General features: G+C 34.9%; 1 long non-coding RNA gene and 1 pseudogene across 1 annotated transcript in view; one reads left to right on the top strand and one right to left on the bottom strand.

Annotated features, from left to right (window-relative positions):
* LOC107059651 (uncharacterized) overlaps positions 1-13,501 on the top strand; it is a 25,755-nt gene extending 12,254 nt beyond the window's left edge. The window contains exon 3 of the long non-coding RNA XR_001472798.1: positions 13,189-13,501. This is a non-coding gene — a long non-coding RNA (uncharacterized lncRNA). The remainder of the gene's footprint in view (positions 1-13,188) is intronic.
* Positions 13,502-22,154: 8,653 nt separating this feature from the next.
* LOC102598905 (60S ribosomal protein L27-like) lies at positions 22,155-22,958 on the bottom strand (annotated as a pseudogene).
* Between the last annotated feature and the right edge of the window lie 524 nt (positions 22,959-23,482).

Genomic DNA, 23,482 nt, shown 5'->3' with positions numbered 1-23,482 from the left:
GAGAGTGATATTACCGGAAGCATATGGCTTAACCTTGAATATGTCACCAAACATCAAGTTGATGCAATGAGCGGCACATGGAGTCCAATAAATGTGTGGGTACGCACCCATCATCATGCTTCCCGCTTTAACATTCTCACTAGCATTATCAGTGACAATTTGTACAACATTTTTCGCTCCAATTCTTTCAATAGTGCTTTCAAACAACTTGTACATTTTGGTGGAATCGATAGATTCATTGCTAGCATCAACAGAACCAAGAAATACACTACCGATTGGAGAATTCACCAAAATATTGATGATCATTTTACAGAGCAGTTTTTTAAAATTATAGACAGCAACCAGTGAAGGTAGTAAGCAGTAACAGCTGAACAATAAAACAGAGGAGAAAAACAGAGCAGTGAAAGCAGCAAGCTATTGTATCTCAAAAAGAAAGAAGAAACAGAAACGAAGAAGAGGACTGAACTTGAAGAGAAGAAACGAAAAAAGAAGAGAACTCAAGAAGAAGAAGAAGAAAATAAAGAGTATACCTGGCGGCTGGCAGCAACTCGTGCGATGAAGGAGGAGAAGAGACGCGAGGCAGCGAGGGGAAGAGCCGAAGAGGAGCAGCAACTCGTGGAGAAGAGACGCGAGGAGAAGAGATCGCAAGGAGAAAAAGAACGCGACTGATTGATGAAAGTTTGAAAATGGAAAAAAAACAACCTAATTTTGACTAATATTATTAAGTCAAAGCTTTTTAAAAATTTAAAAACAAAATGGCGCCGCCATTTACGTCGCCATATGGTCGCCCTTTTGGGATCGCCGCGCCTCAGTGAAGAATGGCGAGAATGGCTCGCCTCGCTTCGCCATATCGCCTTTGGCGAATGGCGCTCGCCATTCATAACACTGATTGGACTATGGGCCGTAGATTCCTCTCGTAGAAATCAGGCCTCAGGTTTTTGAAGTTTGATCTATGAGACCCATTTACGATTCGTAATTCCATTTATGAGCTGTGGATGTGGTCCGTAAAAGTCAGACAAAAATCGAGTTTCAAGACTTTGATCCACAAGCCCATTTACGACTCGTGAAACTTAGGCTAAATTAACAATCTCCCAAGTTTATCTACAGATCCCATCTACGGTTCGTGGTTCCATTTACGGCCCATAGATGGCATCCATAATCACATAATTTCTGCAGACTTAAATTTCTGGACTTTCAATATTTGATTTGGACTTTAGAACTTTTGGGCTACAATATCTCCTCTTTGGGAACATTCGTCTTTGAATGTAGTCTTAATAAGTTGAAAAAGGTAGGGAAAAGATCTGTGAACCCTGAACTTAAAGCTAAACTATGTAAACTAATGGAGTGACCGACTTTGAACTAAAACATGAAGGGTGGACTGATTTCATCAACATGCATGCATACTTAGACATGAGATTTAACGTAAAGACATGAATCTGAATAGAGTACTATAGAGGAACTATTACCTCACGCTGGAACTTATATCTACTTCTGCTTCCCAAGTCGCTCCTTCAACCAATTGATTCCTCCAAAGGATTTTTACCGAAAAGACTTCCTTATTTCTCAACTTACAAACCTGACGGTTAAGAATCTCGACTGGGCTCTCATTGTAAGAGAGACTATCCTTCACACCAACACTCTCTAAAGGCACAACTGAGGTGGGATCACCAATGCATTTCATCAACAAGGACACATGGAACACTGGATTCACTGATGTCAACTCTGCAGGTAAATCCAGCTCATTAGGCTACATTACCAAAACACCTCACAATCCTGTAAGGACCAACATAATGGGTACTGAGTTTCCTTTCCTACCAAACCTTATCACCCCTTTCATGGGTGAAATTTTCAAATATACCCACTCACCAATAACAATTCAAGTGCTCTTCTCCTCACATCTTCATATGATTTTTGTCTAATCTAAGCCATTCTCAACCTATCTCTATTAAGTTGAACTTTCTCCATAGCCTCGTGAACTGATTTAGGCCATATCATATGCTACTTAACCAACTTCAAACCTCACTATAGGAGATGTACACCTCCTACCATAAAGCGCCTCAAATGGAGCCATTTGAATACTAGAGTGGTAATTGTTATTATAAGTAAACTCGATAAGAGGCAAGTGATCATTCCAATTACTCTTAAAGTCAATCACGCAAGCTCTTAAAATATTCTACAAAATCTGAATAGTCCGTTCTGCTTGATCAGTTGTCTGCGGGTGAAAAGATGTACTAAGTTTTAACCTGAGTACCATGACCTTTTTGAAATTACTTTCAAAATTAAGAGGTGAACTGAGTACTCCTATCTTAGATGATGGATAAGGGAACCCCATGCAATTTCACTAACTCCTGGATGTAAAGTCTTGCATAGTCCTCGATTGTATAAGAAGTCTTAACTGGCAGGAAGTGTTCTGACTTAGTCATCTAGTCTACTACCACCTAGATAGAATCATGTTGTCGACGTGTGAGAGGCAAACCTATGATAGAATCCATATTCAAATCCTCCCACATCCAAGTAGGAAAGCTGATATCCGGAGACATATTTCTGATATTCAACCTTAACTTGTTGGCAATTTGGACACTTAGCCACAAATTCTGCAATATTGTTCTTCATACCATTCCACCAATAGATTTCCCATAGGTCACGACACATCTTAATGGCTCTTAGGTGAATAGAGTATCAAGAACCATGAGCTTTTGTTAAAATCTGTTGCCTCAATCCGTCAACATCTGGAACACACAAACGATCCTGGTAAAGCACACCGTTTCCTTCTTTGGAGAAAGCCTCCACAAACTTTTTAAGGACTACTTTCTTCAATTCAAGTAAGATTGGTCACAAGAGACGATTCTGACCTATTCTGAATAATAACTCCACCATTAGTCGAATCCACAAGGTAATTATCCCAAACAAGCAAGCCTGTGGACCTCATGAACTAACTCCTTCTCAGTATTATTAAAGGCGAGCACCTTTCACCTTTGGCTACAAGGCGAAGCGAGGCGAGGCCTACCGGCGAGGCGACCTCTAAAAGGCGTGCCATGGCGATCAAAAGGCGACTGTCGACGTAACGTGGCGATGCAATAGGCATTGCCTTTTTGTTTTAAAAGTTTGATTTAATAATAATAAAAGCCAAAATTAGGGTTTTTTGGGGTATTTTTGCAAACTCACCTCAGATTAGGCGTTGCGACTGCTGCTCCTCTTCTCCTCAGATTTCGCAAGTTGCAACCCCTGGAGACTACGCAACCTTCGCGAATCGCGACGCTGCTGCTCAGATACGACTTACGCGACTGCTGCTCAGGTACGACCCCTGGAGACTTACGCGAATCTCTTCTTCTCTTCTAGTTCTTCCCTTTATTCTTCTTCTCTGTTTTTCAGCAGTACAAACTATGCTCTATTTTTCAGACCTCTATTTTTAGTGGTGAAGTGTGAACTGAGTGCTCTGTTCTTCTGTTATGTTGTAGTGCTCAACTGCTCACTGCCTATATTTTTTTTTAAAAACAAATTAATTCTTCTATAATTATTTCTTCCCTACTTAATTTAGTTTTATACTAATTAATATAGTATTTTGAATTATTGGTTCATTCAAGTTCTAGACTTTTAATATCTACTATTAGTTTTTGAATTGAAATGTTTGCTAATATATGTTATTGCTATTAAGATTTTGGATATTTATATATGCAATTAAATTTTTAAATTTTTGGTATTAATTGGCGCCTTAATTCAAAAAGGCAAGCGGCGAGCGCTCGCCTCGCCTCGTGGCGAGGCAGGCCCTTGTCGCCTTTCGCCATCCAAAACACTGCTCCTTCTCGTCCTCAACATGAGCGATAGTATTCATAGACAACTAGCTTAGAGCATCTACCACTACATTGGCTGGTATAAAATGCCCATGTTATAGTCTTTTAACAACTCATGCCATCACCTTTGGCAAAGATTCAAGTGCTTCTGATTAAACACATATTAAAGACTTATGGTCTATAAACACAACCACGTGAACACCATAAAGATAGTGCCTCCAAATCTTCAAGGGAAACACAACCGTTGCTAACTTAAGATCAAGAGTCGGGTAATTGTAATTCTTCTCACTAACTTTAAGTTGCCTGGAAGCGTAAGCTATAACCTTACCATATAGCATCAACACACAACCCAGGCCAATCCTGGAAGCATCACAATAACCACAAACCCATCTAAACCTTCTGGTAAAGTCAAAACTTGGGCTGAAGTAAGTTGAGTCTTCAAGTCCTGAAAACTCTTCTCACAAGCTTCGGACAACGAAAATGTTACCTTCTTCTGAGTCAGTCTAGAAAAACGAGAAGCAGTAGAGGAAAATCCTTCAACGAACCATCTGCAATAACCAGCTAAACCTTAGAAGCTCCTAATAATTGGAGAGAGAGGTCTAGACTAGTTCTTAACTACGTCCGTCTTTTGAGGATCAACCTGAATGCACTCTCCAAAGACTACATGACCAAGGAGTGTTATTGATTTCAACCAAAACTCACATTTATCGAACTTAGCAAACATCCAGCGGTCCTTAAGAATCCACAAGACAATCCTCAAATGACTTGCATGCTCATCCTCGCTCCAAGAAAATAAGGATGTCATCTATGAAGACATTGACGAACATATTCAAATACTATTTGAACATCCTGTCCATCAAGTCCATAAAAGCTATTGGAGCATTTGCTAGTCCAAAAGACATAACAACAAATTCATAGTGACCATACTGAGTCTTGAAGGCCGTCTTCGAAATGTCACAATCTCCGACTCTAAGATGATAATAGACTGATGTGATGTCTATCTTTGAGATGAAGCTGGCACCCTAAAGCTGGTCAAACAAGTCACCCTTTGAGGTGGCCTAGTGGTTTGGGCTTGGGACTTCCATGTTGAAGGTCTCAAGTTCGAAACCCCTTGCCAGGTAATCAATACACATTCTGAGAGAATCATCTTTCTTATGCACGATGAGAACTGAGTACCCTATGGAGAGATGTTGGGTCTAATGAAATCTTTATCTAGGAGGTCCTTTAACTGATCCTTTCAATCCTTAAGATTAACTAGAGCCATTCTATAAGAATACAATTTGGTTATGTATCTGGAGGAAGGTCTATTCCGAAATCGATTTCCCGTTTGGGAGGGACTCCGGGAAGATCCTCTGGGAACACTTTGGGAAATTCATTTGCCACTGGAACTGACTGAAGGGTTGAGGTTTCGGAATTAGAATCCTTAACCTAGACTAGATGGTAGATACAACCTTTAGAAATCATTTTTTGGCCTTAAGTTAAGAGACAAATCGACCTATAGGCACTGAAGTACTACCTTTCTACTCCTGGGTTGGCTCATTGGGAAATGAAATTTAAGGACTCTGGTTCTACAATCAATGGAGGCATAACAAGCAGAGGCGAACCCATAGGGGGCACCACTAGGAGTGACTCAAGGGTAAGACTAGCAAAGCGTTTGCTTTAGGCCTCCAATATTTTGAGGCCCCAATAAATTTTATTAGTGAATTTTCTGATTTTAATTTCACTTGAAACACTATTGAATATTACAAATAAAAAAATAAAAAATAAACAAAAAAAAAGAAGAAAAATTTACTTTTCATCAAGAATATTTTATAACTTTGATTAAACAACTTAACTCTTCATATTAATAAATAAAGTTTTACATCAACATCCAACGTGATGTGTTGCAAACAAATGCCTAACCTCTTATTCACTATGAAATTCGGTATACAATTCTGTTTAACTTAAAAAATGAGAGAAATTATGGCCAAAGCATAAACTTCAAAATGATTGGATGCCATTAATTTAGTACTAAAATAAAAAAAAGATCATCCATTCATATTTGACATCGAGGAGTTTTTATATTCTGAAAACGATCAATGATAGCATTGTTATTTATATTCACAAATATGTCCTTCTCGATGTAACAAACTAAACAATCATTTACAAATTCATCACTAATACTACTAGGCTGTTCATTCTTTATATGCTTCATGGATGAGAATGTTGTCTCTAACAATTGAGATTTGCATTAACCAATGCTTCTGCCAAATAACCAATTCCTTTCAAATCAAATAATGTAAGATTTTCATGCCGCATGTATATTATAAAAGTATTAAGTTGATGACCGAGATCTTGAAGCTTTGGTTCACCAAACTCATTTGGATAATGTTTGGCCACTGTCATTATCTTTTCCTTATTAAAATCAGCAAAAGCATTCGCCGAATTCAAGCTTGTCATACAAAGAAGCAAGTTACCACTCATAACACCAAAACTATTATTAAGCTCTTGCAGTTGCTAGTCAATAATAGCATAAAAGAATTCAACATGTAAGTGATGTGAATAAGTAACAACTAAAAGACCTATGTTTTGACTTTCCAGGAAGATAAAATTCATCCATCTTAGGTACCAAAATTTCATATTTATCACAAAATGAAGAAACTTCATTTATCAAAGAATCTCATCCACCATTTCTCAACAATTATTGTCTTTTTTTAGTCAAGAAATACCATGGCATTAACAATATCTTGCTCCTTTCTCTGCAATGTTGCACTCAATTAATTTGAAATCACCAATATTTTCAACATCAAGTGAAGCAAGAAAACACATTCAAATTCATTGATCATACTCAGAAAAGCTCCTTCTTGCAATCTATCATTGCGGTTGGAACCTCCACATTTAATTGCATCAAGCACATGAGCTATAGATGAAAATAAAACCACAAAGTTATCTAATGTTCTAAAATTATATCCCAACGAGTGTCACTTGGCCTTTGAAGTCCTCGTTCTTGATTCAAGCCTTTTCCACTTTGAACCTCACTGCTTTCTAGTAGTTGTTCCAACATTTCTGCTTGATGGTCCCAAAGTTGATCTCTATGCTTAAATGATGCTCCAATCACATTCAACACATTAACAATAATAGCGAAGAAGTTGTCCACAAGCAAATGGTTTTTGGCAATAGCTACCAATGTCAATTGTAGTTGGTGAGCAAAACAGTGAATGTAATATGCCGATGGAGTTTCGTGCAAAATCAAAGCTTTAAGACCATTCATCTCTCCCTGCATGTTACTAGCCCCATCATAGTCCACGTATTTTAGATGTACTCAAAGAGTGTCTCAAAAGCAAAGAGCATATTGTTTCCTTCAATGATTGTGCAGATGTATCACTACATCACCAACACGAACAATAGTAATAACTAGCTCATTCATTTCGCCTTTTTTATTAACATACTGCAAAGCAATGCCATTTGTTCATGGTGTGATGTCCGTGGATTCATCAACTAATATTCCAAAAAAGTCTCCAAGTCATCAATTATAGCTTTCATGGTTTCTTGTGCACAAGCACTCATAATATCCTTTTGATTTTTTGGAGAATTCGTCATCACATTTTTTGGAGCATATTTTAAAATAACACTATTCACTTCCGGAAGCATTTTTCCAAGCCATTCCAAATGACCTTAAAAAAGTCATTATTTTTTTATCACTTTCATCATGACCTTGAAAAGACAACTCGAAATCCAAGAGGAACCTTGCCACATTAGTAGAAGCCTTCTAAACAAATTCGATGTCACTTCTTATTTTCTTAGATTGCTTGTTGAAAGTAACTTGAATGGATTGAGATTGACTCTCAAAATCTAGCATCTATCTATTGTGGATGCTATTTACTTCGCCAACATATAAATCAACTCGTTCCATACTATGATTCCAAGTCTTAAAACCGATTTTCGTGAAAAAATCACCTACATTTCCCTTCACATAGTCATTTTTTAAATAAATAGAAGCATTAACAAAATACAACGTCTTTCTTCATACTATACTCCATCCACCTAGAATATGAACCCTTAAACCATGTCGAATAAAATCAACTCTTTTTTGTTACAAATCTAGTTTGAGGATATTTAGAAATAATCGGTTGCAAGGACTTTGTTGAATATAGTGTTTTCTCACTTCATCTCGTATTCTAGGGTTATATTTATGAATGTATATTCTTTCTCTAGGATCCGATTTAAGTGATTGCAAATCAAACTTATCTATAAAACACAAAAAATTGTCTCTAAAAGTTTAACTGTTTAGAAGAATTATGTTTCTTCAAAAATCTATTCATTTCAAATCACAAGAATCAACAATAAATTCCTACGAAACAAAGATTTAATCAAGAATATAAGTAAATATTACATTGTTGATAGGGGAATGACACCCCTCCAGCCCTACTTTCGCAACACAACAAAAATAAAATATAATAGAGAAATCACACCGCTCACAAAATAAATATATAAACATGATTATTTCAACAAGATATTGAAAAATCACACCCTTTATAGAACAACAAAAATTAAATATAATGGAGGAATCACACTCCTCCTTTCATAAGATGATAAAAATATAAACTTATAAATAAACACGACATTTTTAATAAGGGAATCACACCTCTTCTTTCATAGCACAAAAAAATACGCTTAAAAAGAAGAACTTGCCAATTTATGCAGTGACAATAGTATGACTTCAATTATGCAGACTGTAGTGAAGAATACTTGTTAAGTTATAAGTTCGTAGGTTTTCTAGAAGTCTTATATTTTGTTTAGAATTGTGTTAGGGCTTTTATTTGTTTTTAATTTCAATGAAGAAAGGGGTGGGGCCAGATGAGATAGCAAAATATTGGTGGGGTCAAATGAGGTGGCAAATATGATTGATTAATAAAGGCTGTTTTTAAAAAGGTTAACTGGTAAGAAAAGGCTGATTTTAAAGGCAAAAAATATACAACCCTTCGCAGGATTCGAACTCACGTCGTTGAGTGTTAAAGTTAAGCGTTCAACCAGTGCACCCAAATTACTTTTGTTCATTTGGGTGCACAATTAAATATATGATCTTTCTATAGACTATCTATACATATATCTACAAAAAATAATTAAAAGTTGTCCGGTGCACGTGCACCCTCATGGCTGCATGTGGGTCAACCTCTGATAACAAGATATAACCAGTCCATGCCAAGAATAATATCGAAATCAGGCATGTCTAATTCTACTAGATCTACTATGGTGACTTTCTGCGAAAAATGAGACTTGGCAATTTCTGACTCACCAACAGGGGTAGACTGAGAACCCACTGATAAGATTTCGGGACTGACATCAAAATTCAATGCAATATAAGGAGTCATGAAAGGAAGTGTGGCCCCTAGATCTAGTAATGCATAAACATCAAGTTGAAATACACGCAACATACCTGTGATTACATCAGGGAATCTTCTTCATCCTGTTGAGTCTGCAAAGCATAGAACATGTACTGGTGTTGTCTGCCCCCCGCACTAGAAGAGGCACTCCGTTGAGTCGGCTGCTGAAGTGTTAGGCTGAGCTTGCTGGAGAACATCCTTACCCCTACCTTATGCCTTGGGCATTCCCTCAACCTGTTGCCTGACTTACCACATCCAAAACAGTTACCACTACCAGCCATACTCCCTCAGGGATGGTTCTTACGATACTTCTGACAAACTAGAAAGGTACGACCACTAGTGACACTACCCTGGGACTTAGAGCCTGGTGCCCTATCCTTGTTCTCATGTCTGAACTTGGGTTCTGGGGCACTAGCAGAGGATGGGGCTGGACCTGAAAACTTCTGACAAAACTGAGAGCGATTGCCACCGTCAGACTTCTACGGTGACTAGTCCATACTGTCTATTCTGGCCCTCTTATTCTCCCTAGCACTCTCCTTGACCTTCTCTTGCTCAATCAGTTGAGCATGGGTCATCAACCTGGAGATGTTCATCTCCTTGATCAGCATAGCAGTTCTATACTCCTTTACTATGGTCTCTTCAACACTTGAAACAAACTTGCTCATACAAGCTCTGGAGTCTGCTACCATAGATGCAAAATACTTGGAGAGTTGGGTAAACTTCAAGGAATACTCCCTCACCGACATATTTCGTTGCTTCATGGCCTCCCTTAGCTCAAGTGGAAAGAACCTATTCAGAAATGCAGCCATAAGCTTCTCCCAGTCCATTAGGCCTGCATCAACCCCTCTGTCATCCTTCCACTACTTGTACCAAATCTGAGCCGCTCCTTTCAACGGGTAAGCAGCTAAGTATGCACTCTCCACTAGGATGACCCCCATAATCTGTGCGATATTCTGAACACCATCAATGAACTCCTGTGGGTCCTCCTTCACCTTTGAATATAAAACTCAGGAGGATTAATCCTAGTAAAATCCCGAACCCTAGCCGCTGTCGTATTCCCATTCTGGTTAGCTTGTGCAATAGCCTATTGATTGACCAGAGTGGTCATGGCCTGAGCTAACACTTGGAAAGCATCCCTGAACTTGGCATGAGAGACTTGCTCATTCAAGGGGTCTGCTCGAGCTGGTGGTGCTTGCTGACCTTCATTCCTGATCCTTCTAACGTAAGCTCTTCTGGGAGGCATAATTCTGTTAAACGCAATGAGCACGAATTAAAACAGGAGGTTAAATAGAGTTAAACTCTATCGCACGATTGAGAGTATGAAAGAATTGAACTATTTCCTGAAACGACTCATAGGCTCTCGTTCATAAGTGTGCTGCGCTTTACACCCATGAACAAGACTCTACTTAACGCGACTTTCAGACACTCTAGGACACTTGAACCTAAATAGTCATGACACACTCTATGATACCAAGTTTGTCATGACCCAAGACTACCCTTAGTCATAACATGGTGCTTAGAGCCACAAGTGACCCCAAACTAACTCATGGTTTGGCATGACACTATGATTTATGTAAACAATAATTGAGAACAAATGAATGCGGAACCTAAACTGAAATAACAGAGTAGTCTGAAATATAAAATTTAAATACTCAAAAGCGAGTTCATCTGAAAACAACACAAAGCTGACATGTATATCACAAAACCTCTACTAAGATGAGTTACTAGGACAAGCCCACAACTAACTCTAACTGTCTTAAGACTAAAGGATTTAATAATTGAAAGAAATATGAAGTTGTCCTCGAAAGATGAGGACTCACCATACGTGTTGCTGAGCTGATCGAAAGTCGTACTAATCGTGGGTTGGACGCTAAACGTCCGAACCTATATTATAGGACAATATAGTGCGAAGAGTATGCGTTCAGTACTTTGAATGTACTGAGTATGTGAAATATGCATGATAAGACTATTAATTGAACATGATAAGTCTGAAGTGCTGAGCTGAATAACTTGGACTAATGCAATGACCGAGTAGTAAAACGTGTAATTGATAAATGCTGAAAACTGACATAACTGACTAGAAGGTCATGCAACATCTGAGACTGGACTATGGGAGATACTAATAACTGACATATAACTTTAGAACTTCTGGGGTGTTACACCATCTCTGCTCCTACTGTTTAGTACTTCCCTTGTGCTACCTGGCATCACCCACCTGATTCACCTTAGGTTGATGAAGATTTTCCTTATCTGATCTGTCACTTACAATGTAAAAAGATATGGTTGGTTGTCTTTGTCTGTTCTCCACCTGAGTAACATCTGGAGCATAGCTGGTACCCCATTCTTTTCAAATTATCCCATGTCAATACTGCTTCTTTGGCCACCCAGCGATGTAAAGCATGCTACTTTGAAACGGAATCTTGGACTCTCCAGATCACCTTCCATGGCAGCAACACAGTTGATTCTTGGACAAGTTCTGTTCCCTGTATGCATCTCTCACAGAAAAATTGTTTATTCCTTTGCCATTCCCAACTTATCTCCAGTAGTGGCTTTGAACTGAGATAAGGTACTATATAATTCAGTTATTCCCAATTCCCAATCATTTATAAACCTTCTGAAGGTATGCTCCGTCCCTGCTCAGACCATAATTCAGCCACTGTTGCAACATGTTGTTGGCATAAGTTGTAAATGTCTGGATATATTTGTTTTAACGGTCCATGACCAATCCAATTCTCCTCCCAAAAAGATATGTAAGTTCCAAAAAAATTGTTGCAAGCTTATGATAAAAGGAAAGGAGCTTGGCTAATGGCATTCTTGTGGTTTTTTAAACCAAGTTTTCAGCTGATTTTGATGTTTAATTTATCTATTGTTAAGCTCAGCTCATACAATCTTCAAGTTGTCCAAAATGATCTAATTTAGCTCCAGAAACTAGGTCAACCAAAATAAACAAAATTGTTGAGACTTTGTAGCTTTTACTTCCCTCCATACACTTTCATCCCTTGTCTGCAATTTCTCATACCTATTGGAACTCCCTGTAATCTGTTGATCATCCATGAGGGGGCTTGGGCATTGTGATTTGCTGGGCTTCACAGCGGGATATTGGTGAGGTTACAGGGAGTTCAGTAGCTGGAGCAGTTGAAGAAGGTGACGGAGGGCACAAAAAGCTAGTGGAACTTTTAGATTTGTGCTCAATAATATTGACCCTTTAACCAGAGAACTAACAGGTTTTTTCCTTTTCTAATGAGATGATGGTAAAGTGTGTTGAGTGAAAGTAGACAAGGAAACAAAGTAAATTTTCTTTGACATTGTAGTACTTATAGCCATGAATGGTGATAAGACCTCGGTGCAATTGTAGCATAATCTCTTGTTGGTTTGAACCTACTTCTAGTTCAAATACCACTTCGATTGTACTTCCTGAAGGGAGGATGAAAACACGTTATACACATGGTACTTGATGAGATTTATCTTTACAAAGCTTTATCAACTTTACTGAATTAGTGCTTCCTGATGAGATGTCTAACCCTCACCTTTTTTGGTTCCAAAGGCCAACTATAGCAATTCCTCATCCTATTGAATCATATTCGCAAGAGTTTTACCGTTCAAATCAAAAGAATCATATTGTGATATAGGAAAGCTCCTAGGTGTTATGACTTGTAACAAGCTCAGTTTTCGACTGTTAAATTCTATTATAAATTGATTATGCAGAAATTGTTTTGGTTCAGTTTACTATTGGTAGTTATTATCTATATGATGGTTAGGTCATAGGTGATAGCTTCCTTTGTTATTGATAACACCTTAAGTTATAAGAGGACGATTGGAATGTTAAAACAATGGCTACACCTCCTGGAGACACTGCTATCTACTTTGTTTAGTAGATATTGAACTCTGGGATGAGCTCTGTTGGGTTGATATTTTACTCTTTCAATTCTTTTCACTGTATATTGGAAAAAATAAAAACACCTTCATACTGGTCTGAAATTTATCTTCTTGTTAGGATTTGATATTTCAAACTGACTGGTCTCTCATTTTTACAGCTTCCGGCTCCCATCGATAATATGGAAATGCTTGTTACAGAGTAGCCTGGGACCTAATACACATCTCAAGCCAAAAGTTGGAGCAGCTGGAGATATCATCTACTTCATCTATTCACTTCTTTTGAAGTCCGGATTAAGATTACATGAATATATCATGTATAACGAGCTTATTATATTTGATGTATGCTTTTCTTCCTCCCCACCTCCTGCCCTGTTCCCCCAGTTTCCGCCAAAAGATTAGAGGAAAATATCAGAACTAGACACAAAGAAATGGATAAAACTCAGTGTTGGAGTTGAATGTCAATTTTTTATCTGGAAATTAGTAGTTTCTTTTATTGTTACTTCGTATGTTGCTGCTGCAATTCTAGATGACATAATACTTGGGAGGAATGTTTTCTCCCTTCCAAAACGAAATGTCTTGTGATTTTGTAGAGAATATGTTGTAAATAAACAAAATGGCGCATATGTCAATGGTTAATGAAAATTTAGCTTGCTTGTGCATTGTGCAACCCTTACAAAGTTCTTCAAATGCTGATGAGGATCATCAACAGTAAAATTATGAAACATGGTCTCTTGCATCCACCTTGAAGGACGTAGCACTCACGCGGGATGGAACACTGGCATTTGCATAGCCAAATCTCCTGATCCATCTATGCAAACACACTAACCAAATTAGCTGCTTGCGCATATGTTCTTTTTATATTTTAGATTTAATAAATAAGCTAGTGTTTTTTAATTATATTTTTAGATTAGCTAATGTTTTTTAAACAAAAAAAAAACATAAAAACTACCTATACACAACCCTCCTGCCTGCACATACCCACCACACCCCATTACCGTAATTCCACTACACACCACACATACCCACTTGTACGTCCCACCCCCTTCCCCCCTATTTATCCTTGCCTATCTACATAACATACATCTACACACATATGCAAAAATAGGTATGATACATAAACATGACCCTTAACTTGGTTTCAGCTGGCAATTATGACCTTTAACTTTGGGTGTGCACAAGTAGACACTTAAACAAACAGACACATTTGTCCTACATGGCGTCGTATATGGCAATTTTGTATCTTATGTAGTGTCCTACGTGTATTATGTCACATAGGACACATGTGTCTACTTGTTCAATTTTATACAAGTTTAAATGTCTGCTTATGCAAACTCAAAATTGGAGGGCATGGATGTCATCTGAAGCCAGGTTAAAGGGTATATTTATGTATTATACCAAAAAAAAAATATAGGCAGCAACCCCATACAATAGACGGAGCAACCCAAAAAAGAAGACACTCATATTTTATTTTATTCTTCTTTCAAAAAGTCATCAACACATTCACATTTTTTCTTCCTTTCTCAGTATTTTCATACCAACACAATACATATATTACCTCATACAACCTACAAAAGGCTCACGAACAAAAAAGATTTTGTGAGTGTTCTAACCAAGCTTCGGTCAAGATTTTGTGGTACTTATTTTCTTCATTTGAGGTTAAACTTTACCTTATCTCTTTCATTTATTTATGAAATTTGATGTAATTATGCGATAAGTTTTTTTATAGTTTTGTTTTATTCATAATTTTATTGAAATGGATATTGGGTTAAGTGTTATATCTCTATTTAATGAATGGAGATAGTTTTAATTGGTGATTTTATTTTATTTTTATTCGTTAGTTGTTATCTCTTAAAGATGAACGGGTCATGACGGTGCTCTTTGTATTGATTTAGATGCCAATAATGATAAAATAGAAATTAGGCCCAAAGAATTTATTGCCGCTTTCATTTTATCAAATAAAAATGAGATTTATTTTAGCAATTCGTCATTATTTTGGGAAAAAAAATACAAGAATATACTATTTAAGACCTTAATTAACAATATATGTACATACTACTTTTTAATTACAAAACTAGTTTTTAAATTACAAACATAACAAAAATAAATATTTTTGAAATTTATTTATATAATTTATTTATCAATATTCTTTTTCCTTTTTTGGGGTTATGGGCGGTTTTAATGGAAACGATAATTATGGCAATTATTTTTTATCTTTTCAACCACAATTTTAGTCATATAGTTACCTATTTTGTACATATATTAATTTTTTCTCTCTTATTTTTTTTTATTCAGTTAAATAATTATAACCTTCTCTCATCTCTTTAATACTTGTCCTATTTATGTAAAAAAGAGTCATCTCTCTTCCCACTAACTAGGCAAATATGTATAACGTATCTCACATCCCATAAAATTATTTTTACCTATGTAAAAATAATCAGTAATTTAACAACATCAATATATGGTAATTATTGTCTTTTTAATCACAATTTTAGTCAGATAGTTACCTATTTTGTACATATATTAATTTTCTCTCTTTTATTTTTTTTATTCAATCAAATAATTATAACCTTCTCTCATCTCACATCCCCTAAAATTATTTTTACCTATGTAAAAATAACTAGTAATTTAACTACACCAAAACATATACCACAAACACATACACACGATATTAAAATTAATTATTTATTTTCAATTTTCTTCTCTCCTACTTTTGGGATTATGGGCCTAATTTGTGGGGATGATGATTATGATATTAATTTTTTTCTGTTTTTATCTCTTCAATTACAGTTCCAACTTCACAGTTACTGTGATTTATTCTCTCATATTTTATGATAATTGTACTTTCTTTTATATCATATTTTATTTTTCTTCCTTTTTTTATACTATCTATGTAAAAGTAAAACTTTTTATGTTATCAATTTTCTATACAATCCCAATTGATATAAAATTACTAATGTAAAAAAATAAATCTCTCTCTTCGATTCTTATTTAAATGGACACATTTATTGGTTGACTTTTATATTTTTTTGATGTTAATTTTTTGGGAGTGACCTTGTTAATAGGATTCCTACGATTACTTACCTTCCTTATTTGATACGATTACTATTGAAATAAAAACTTTTTTTCTCCCTCTTCAATTCAATTTTTTTGTTGTTGCGCAGAGTTCTGTTACTTCTATCCAATTTCATATATTTTAGTTTAAAAAAGAAATTATATATTAAATGACATACATTTTGAACAAATATTGATAATCATTTTTTTAAAATCATAATGAATAACTTACACTAAAATATAATCAAATTTCATTCTATTATAAATCATTACACTCAAAACACCCATTTTATAATTTTAGTTTTAAAATAAGTATATTATTAAATAGTGTACATTGTGGGTTAAGTTTGGTGTATTTTTAACCAATAAATAACTTGCTCAAAAAAATAATTAAATTTCGCTCCAAGTAAAAATTATAGTTGAACTGTGAAAGCCAATAGTGTGTTTATACTTTATAGTAATTGTGGTGTATTTCTTGTTAATAATTTATCTATTTTAATAGATGGAGGTGTGGATATGGTGTTGAATATGGTAGTGAAGTATTGTGTTGGTATTTTTGTTCTCTTTCCTTCTGTCCATCTTCATATTTTTAACCATTGGCCTTCCTTCAGTTCATACGGTTCACGATCCCTTTCACCATACTTTTCACCATTGTTAACGTTTTGCTTATTATATCAATATTACTATGAATATGTGTGCTTATTATACCACTATTAGACTAATTGTGTATGTGCTTATTACATCAATATTACATAATTACGATATTGTATTCAAATGAATGAAGAATGCTTTAATTGTTTTGGTATATATGTGTCAAAATGTTGTGTTTTATTGTGGTATCAAACTACCCTTTTTAAGTATATTTGGTCGTTTAGAATTCAATGTGATAGGTTCGTATATAATACCAACATTCAGCCATAATAATTAGCACCAATTATTATGAACATGTTGTTGCATTTGTCATCAAGAAAACAACACTATATTAACCTAACATGAACTCACCAACATTACAACGATAATTACACCAATAGTCAAGAACTAACCAATTAATTTTGAATATAGATCCAACAATTTGAAAATCACACATTCTAACACCAACTTGTATTACAATTAACTCACCAATAATACGAATAAGTCGTTCAACACTAATCAATGTTTGATAAAAGTGCAACTATCATTCAACATCTAAATAAATTTGGACACCCATATCAATATATTTGAGTTCTAAATGAAAAATTATCGTGTCTACACCCAATTGGGAAGCAATAGTAGTAATTAAGCCTTCATATTTGGTGTTTGCATCATATATCACTCCTTCATTATTGTAATCAATGTACTTACCTGTATTAGATTACAACGTATTGTTAGTTAATCTTCATAATAATTAGTGAATTTATTAAATAAGTATCATCACATATATCACATACAAATAGAATGGTTATTTCAATGTATTCAAATTAAACATATCGGTTTACAGAATTGTTTTTGCTTATATGAAAATGCTAATCATATAATATAACCAATTTATTATTTCTTTTGTAAACTTTCTATGGATATACCTAAAATCTAACAATTACGTCATTGTATGTACCAATAAATACATCAATTACATCATCAAAATATACCAAATAATTAAAGAATGTTGGTGTTAAAAACCTATATATAAACATCTAATTATTTACCACCAATAATTCACTGAATATGGCGTTAATACAGAACTAATAATAAACATTCAATTTCACCAAATAATCAACCAAAAAACAATCAATAATACACGTCATAATCAACTGAACAAAACCTTCAATAATACACCTGAACCGTCAGAATTACATCATCAAGTACTTCAATACATATACCATTATATATATCAATTGAACCAACAAAATATACCAATAAAAACTAAAGTATGATGGTGTTCATTTAAAACATAATATACAATATTGTTTATCACTATATCATTTACAACAAACACTATCAATTAAACCCAATCATTTACCAAAAAAATTCACCGAATTTTGGCGTTAAATCATGACTCAAAATTGACCATCAATTTCACCAAATAATCTACCAAAATACAATAATATAGTCATAATCAACTTTAAAAAGCCTCACAATTACACCATAACATATACCTCAAAACAATCACAAATTGGCAGATGAATATCAAGTTAATATATACTATCGATTACACCACAATATCTACCCAATTTCAACTTCGATCTTCATTCTTTTAAACGACTTATAATAATCCGTCATAGATAATCATATAATCCTAATATTGTCGGATTTCAAATTAAAATTCAAGAAATAAACACCAAATTTCTGTAACAAAAAAACATATACCCAACCAAATCGTTTACAATATAACGATCACGGAAAATAAAAACACCAAATAAGTTGCATACATTACTTAAAACTATCACCAATTCAGTTGTTAGTTATCACACATACGCGTCCCATCGTCCGTTGTATTGAAGTAGAATTGAAACACTGTTGGTATTAGTTGATTAAACTTTCAGAATAGAGATGTAGAGAGGTTTTATTTTTGGCTAAAAAATTAACCTTTTTTTATGGGAGAGAACATATAACAAACTAGAGTAAATTGTGGAAGGTAAAAGAATCTGAGAAAATCATGGATTGGGAGAAAATCGTGGGTCCTTATTAGTACGCTTCTATTTTTTTTATAATATAGTTCCTATATTTGAAAAAAAAACTATTGCTATCTAGATGAAAAATAAAAATATCGTTATCTAGTGATAATTAAGACTATATATTTGTATACTTAAGTTTTTTACCCATTATATATATACTAGTTGCAAGTACAAGCAAAACCAATGATTTGATGTGATAGAACCCTTCTTGGTTGTAGTAATCCTCTCTTGAAGCCCTCCAACATCTGTAGCTAAAGTTGGCTGGTAACTGACTGCAGAGGGAATATGACCAAGCAAAGGAAGACACCTCAGAGTCGGCCTAGGGCAGTCCAAAGAAAGAGGTAGAGAATCATAAATCATTTCACCAAGTTTAAGCAATTGAAAAAGTACAATATACTAGTTAAGGTATTTGAAAAGATAGCTCACTTGAGTGAAGCGAAAAAATATTATCGATGAAAAGGAGCACATCTGCCCTTCAGTGTCTCAGAAGTGTTCCACAACTGTCAGTTCAGTGAGCTCAACATGAGCACAATGTTGATGTTAATCGAAATTTAGCTTGCTTGTGCATTATTCAACCCTTACGAAGTTCTTCAAATGCTGATGAGGATCACTAGCATATATTTCCATACCAACACAATACATTCACATATTTTCTTTTCCATACCAACACAATACATATATTACTCCATACATTTTTAAAAGGCTCACAAACAAAAAAAAAATTGTGGGTGTTCTAATCAAACTTCGGTCAAGATTTTGCGGTACTTATTTTCTTCATTTGAGGTTAAACTTTACCTTATCACTTTAATTTATTTATGAAATTTGATGTAATTATGTGATAAGTTTTTTTTATAGTTTTGTTTTATTCATAATTTTATTGAAATGGATATTGGGTTAAGTGATATATATCTATTTAATGAATGAAGATAGTTTAATTGGTGATTTTTTTTTATTCGTTAATTTTCTCTTAAAGATGAACGAGTCATAGCGGTGCTCTTGTATTGATTCAGATGCCAATAATGATAAAGTAGAAATTATTAGGCCCAAATAATTTGTTGCCTCTTTTAATTTATCAAACAAAAATCAGATTGTATAAGTTGATAAAAGCAACCGTGCTAGAATCACGGGACTCGAGGGGTGCCTCATACCTTCCCGTCAGTCAACATAATTTCTTACCCAGATTTTATTTTCGCGGACCAAAGTTAAAGAGTCATTTCTGTTTGATTAGGGACTAAAAAAATGTGACTTGGAACACCGTAACTCAATTCCAAGTGGCGACTTCAAACATAATAAAATAGTCCCTTTTCAATACCATCACTTAAATCAGAAAAATTTCGTTCCAAAAAGGGGTGTGACAATGTCAAATAGACAATTTTACCTTATATTTAGAACTTTAGAATAATATATAAAGATATAGTCATCTTTAAACTAACAAACGTAGTAAATGTTTTCAAGGTGAGATTAAATCAATAGTTGTTAATAGAATGAATGTTTAAACCGTTCATATTGAATATAAAAGTTTTGATTTGAAGAGTTCATCACTATATGAATTCACAACCTGATCAGTGAAAAGATGACAGTAATTTTGATTGATTGGTTGATTCAAATCCACCACAAGTTTGAACTTAATTGAGAACCACTTCACATCACAGTCAACATTATTATCATGAGAGACTGCATCAATCAAGAAGGGAATTGCAATCGGTGGACATTAATGTCATGCTCATAATCTTCAAATATGAAGAAATTTGACCCATTGAGATATATTTCCAAAGCTTACATCAAATAAATAGAAAAGTCTTTCGCCTTATGAGCGGCTTATAACTAAAGCTAACAAATTTTATAAATAAACTAATTTGTTTTTCAGGTCATAAACTGTGTGCCTTTCAGAAAAAATAACACTCGTGATCAGATGTTAATCATAGAGAAACAAATTCTTCGACAATTTGAATAGTACCTAAGAGTCCCACCACCTTAAGCATTCCTTGTGCGGTTAATTTCGGGCGCGTTTGATCATGAAATTTTTTCACTTTTTTGAAAGTTGAACTACGAAAAATATATATATTTTTAAAAATTTATTTGCTATATTTTGATTTGATATGAAGGTTACGAAAATAAGAAGTTTTTAAAATTTTGTGATATCAAATCGTAGATATATCAAATTCATCAAAATGCGTATTAATTTTGAATGTGACCCTATTTTTAATAACGTTCAATTTTGAGGAAGCAACTAATGGTGTAATCATAGTACAACCATGTACAACCGTTCATAGCATCACTTTCCCTCCCACTCCTCTTTCTGTGGAGGCATCAAGAACAATGGGGGATTTCAATCCAAGAACTCATAGCATCACTATAAGCTCATGATGCTCATAAAAGTAAAACTCCTGGAGATCAATAGACAAGTCGAATATAATCGCCATATAATTTTTAAAAAAATCATATTATCGTTGCAATTAATTCTTTTTGAAAATATTCATATTTGTCTGTAAAATTTCAAAAGAAGGTTTTTTTTTTAAGGAATGAATTAGTAAAATTCTCTTTTTATTTATAATTTTTAATATGCATGTATAAAGGAAAGTGATCAACTAATATAGAACAGACAAGAAGTACAATTTTTTCTCATATTAATATAATAAAAAAAAAAAAAGTATTGATCAAACTTCATATCATATATCATTTGATTCTAAAATAAAAAAAATTGTGATATTTTGGAAACGAGAGTAACAACCATCCAAAGAGAGAGTAATAACAGAAATATGAAATTCCAAGGATCAACATCTCTTTTTTCTAAACGCAGCTCCTTTTTCCCATTCACGGGCCGCCGTTCACCACCACAACTCTCACCGCCACCACTCATAAAGTTACTGTCATCAGAAGGAAAAAAGACACCTCATTTTATGAATCATAATGTTATTAATATGGGCGGTGTGACGTCATCCATCGACTTGTCTGTTTACTCCACCACTGAATGAATCAATAGACAACCAGGAGATCGGGATTCCATGTCTAACTTGTGATACCAGATTATGTCCTTTTAGATTTAAAAGGAAAGGAATCACAAAATCCGGCAGCTTACCTTGTTCTCTTGGGACAATTATATTCACAAAGCAATTATGAGGATAAGGCTTACTAGAGATCTCAACCGACATAACAGTGATGTAAAATCATTCACATTCGGCAACTGTCAGTTCAGTGAGCCCAACACGAGCACGAGCACCAGGAATTTCATTCATTTGACCATATACCAAAGCAGATAAATATGTATAAAATAAGCCAATTGCAAGAAATTTATGTACTATATATTGAAAAGCAAATGTTATCTACAGAAACCTGTTTTTCACCAAGCTTAAGTAATAACACCTCTCTCAATCATTTCTCTGTACAAATCGTTACCCTCTCGAGTACGTTCACCAACACCAGCAAACCACTTGAGGACGAGAAGTGAATATAAAATTAGATTACCTGAAAGAAAGATAATACATGAAGATTCTTTTTCACTCCTAGTGCAACTAGTAACAAACCATGGGCCTTTGCAACATTGTTAATAAGCTCTGTAATAAGCACCTTCTTTCCAACACCTGCACCACCAAAAAGTTCAATTTTTCCACCTTTTTGATTCGGATCAAGTAGATCTACCACCTGTCATCAAAAGCAGCTAAATAATACTACCAGAGACAGTAGACAACAACATGATTTATGTATTCAGAATGATTTGTTTATCGAGTGAAGAACCAACGATTTTTCCTGGTCTTGAACCTCTCCTCAAGCCTAACCTTGGTCTCTTTCGCAGCAGTCACCTTTTTGTCACGTGCCTGAAGAACATCAGCATTGACGACATCCTTAAGATCCCCATCGACTGTGTAACGAGTAGGCATGATGTGGTTGTAGTTCACGAGCTTGATGAAAGCCTTCATACGAGATATCTTCGCCTGCTTCTTTGCTGAATCCTTACGGATCACCTTTTTCGGGTACTTTGAGACACCTGCAACCAAACAATGGCCATATGGCCTGTCTCTTGTTTCTTCATCAAATGCAGCTTTCCAGGCAACATATTTCCCTTAAAGAATGATAAAAGCTTTGTTTGGCTTCCAAAACTTCACCATCCTCGCCGCCACGGATTCTCACTATCTCTCTCGGCTGGATGAAATGGTAAATTTTGAACTTACGAACTCTACAAGTAAACCATTTCACATCCAAATCCAAAAAATAGTTTGAATTGCTGAAAAACACAATAGAAAACCACTAAATTTTGAACTTACGAGCATTGCAAGGCTATTTCACATCCAAAACCAAAAAAAAAACCCTTCAATCACAGAGTAATACAACAGGAATTCCTATGAACTAATGAACACTACAAGTACACAATTTCACATCCAAATTCAAAAAATAACTTAAATCGCTGAAAAATACAATAGGAAAAAGGTAAATTTTGAACTTATGAACGCTACAACTACACTATTTCACAGCCAAATTCCAAAAAAAGAATAACTTTAATGCACTAAAAGATACATCAAAAAACGTGAAAATAAAGTTTTGCACAATCACATAAACAACATAAAGTACTTGCAAAAATCGTCAAGAAGTTCCTCCCGTCATTCCCATTAACTAGAAGCTCACTTTTCTGGTTATTAGGGCCAAATATGATGCCCCTAGGGAAATGACTCTCAAAATCTCATGTTTTTGTTGTCATTTACTTGGTGTTGCTAGCCACCCCCCCCGGAGGCCCTTGAGCCCACCCCCTGGATAC

The sequence above is a fragment of the Solanum tuberosum genome, unplaced genomic scaffold (genome assembly GCF_000226075.1).
Source record: "Solanum tuberosum cultivar DM 1-3 516 R44 unplaced genomic scaffold, SolTub_3.0 scf00031, whole genome shotgun sequence".
Classification (NCBI taxonomy): Eukaryota; Viridiplantae; Streptophyta; class Magnoliopsida; order Solanales; family Solanaceae; genus Solanum; species Solanum tuberosum.
Note: the sequence above shows the minus strand (reverse complement) of the source record. Positions and strands in the feature narration are given on the sequence as shown.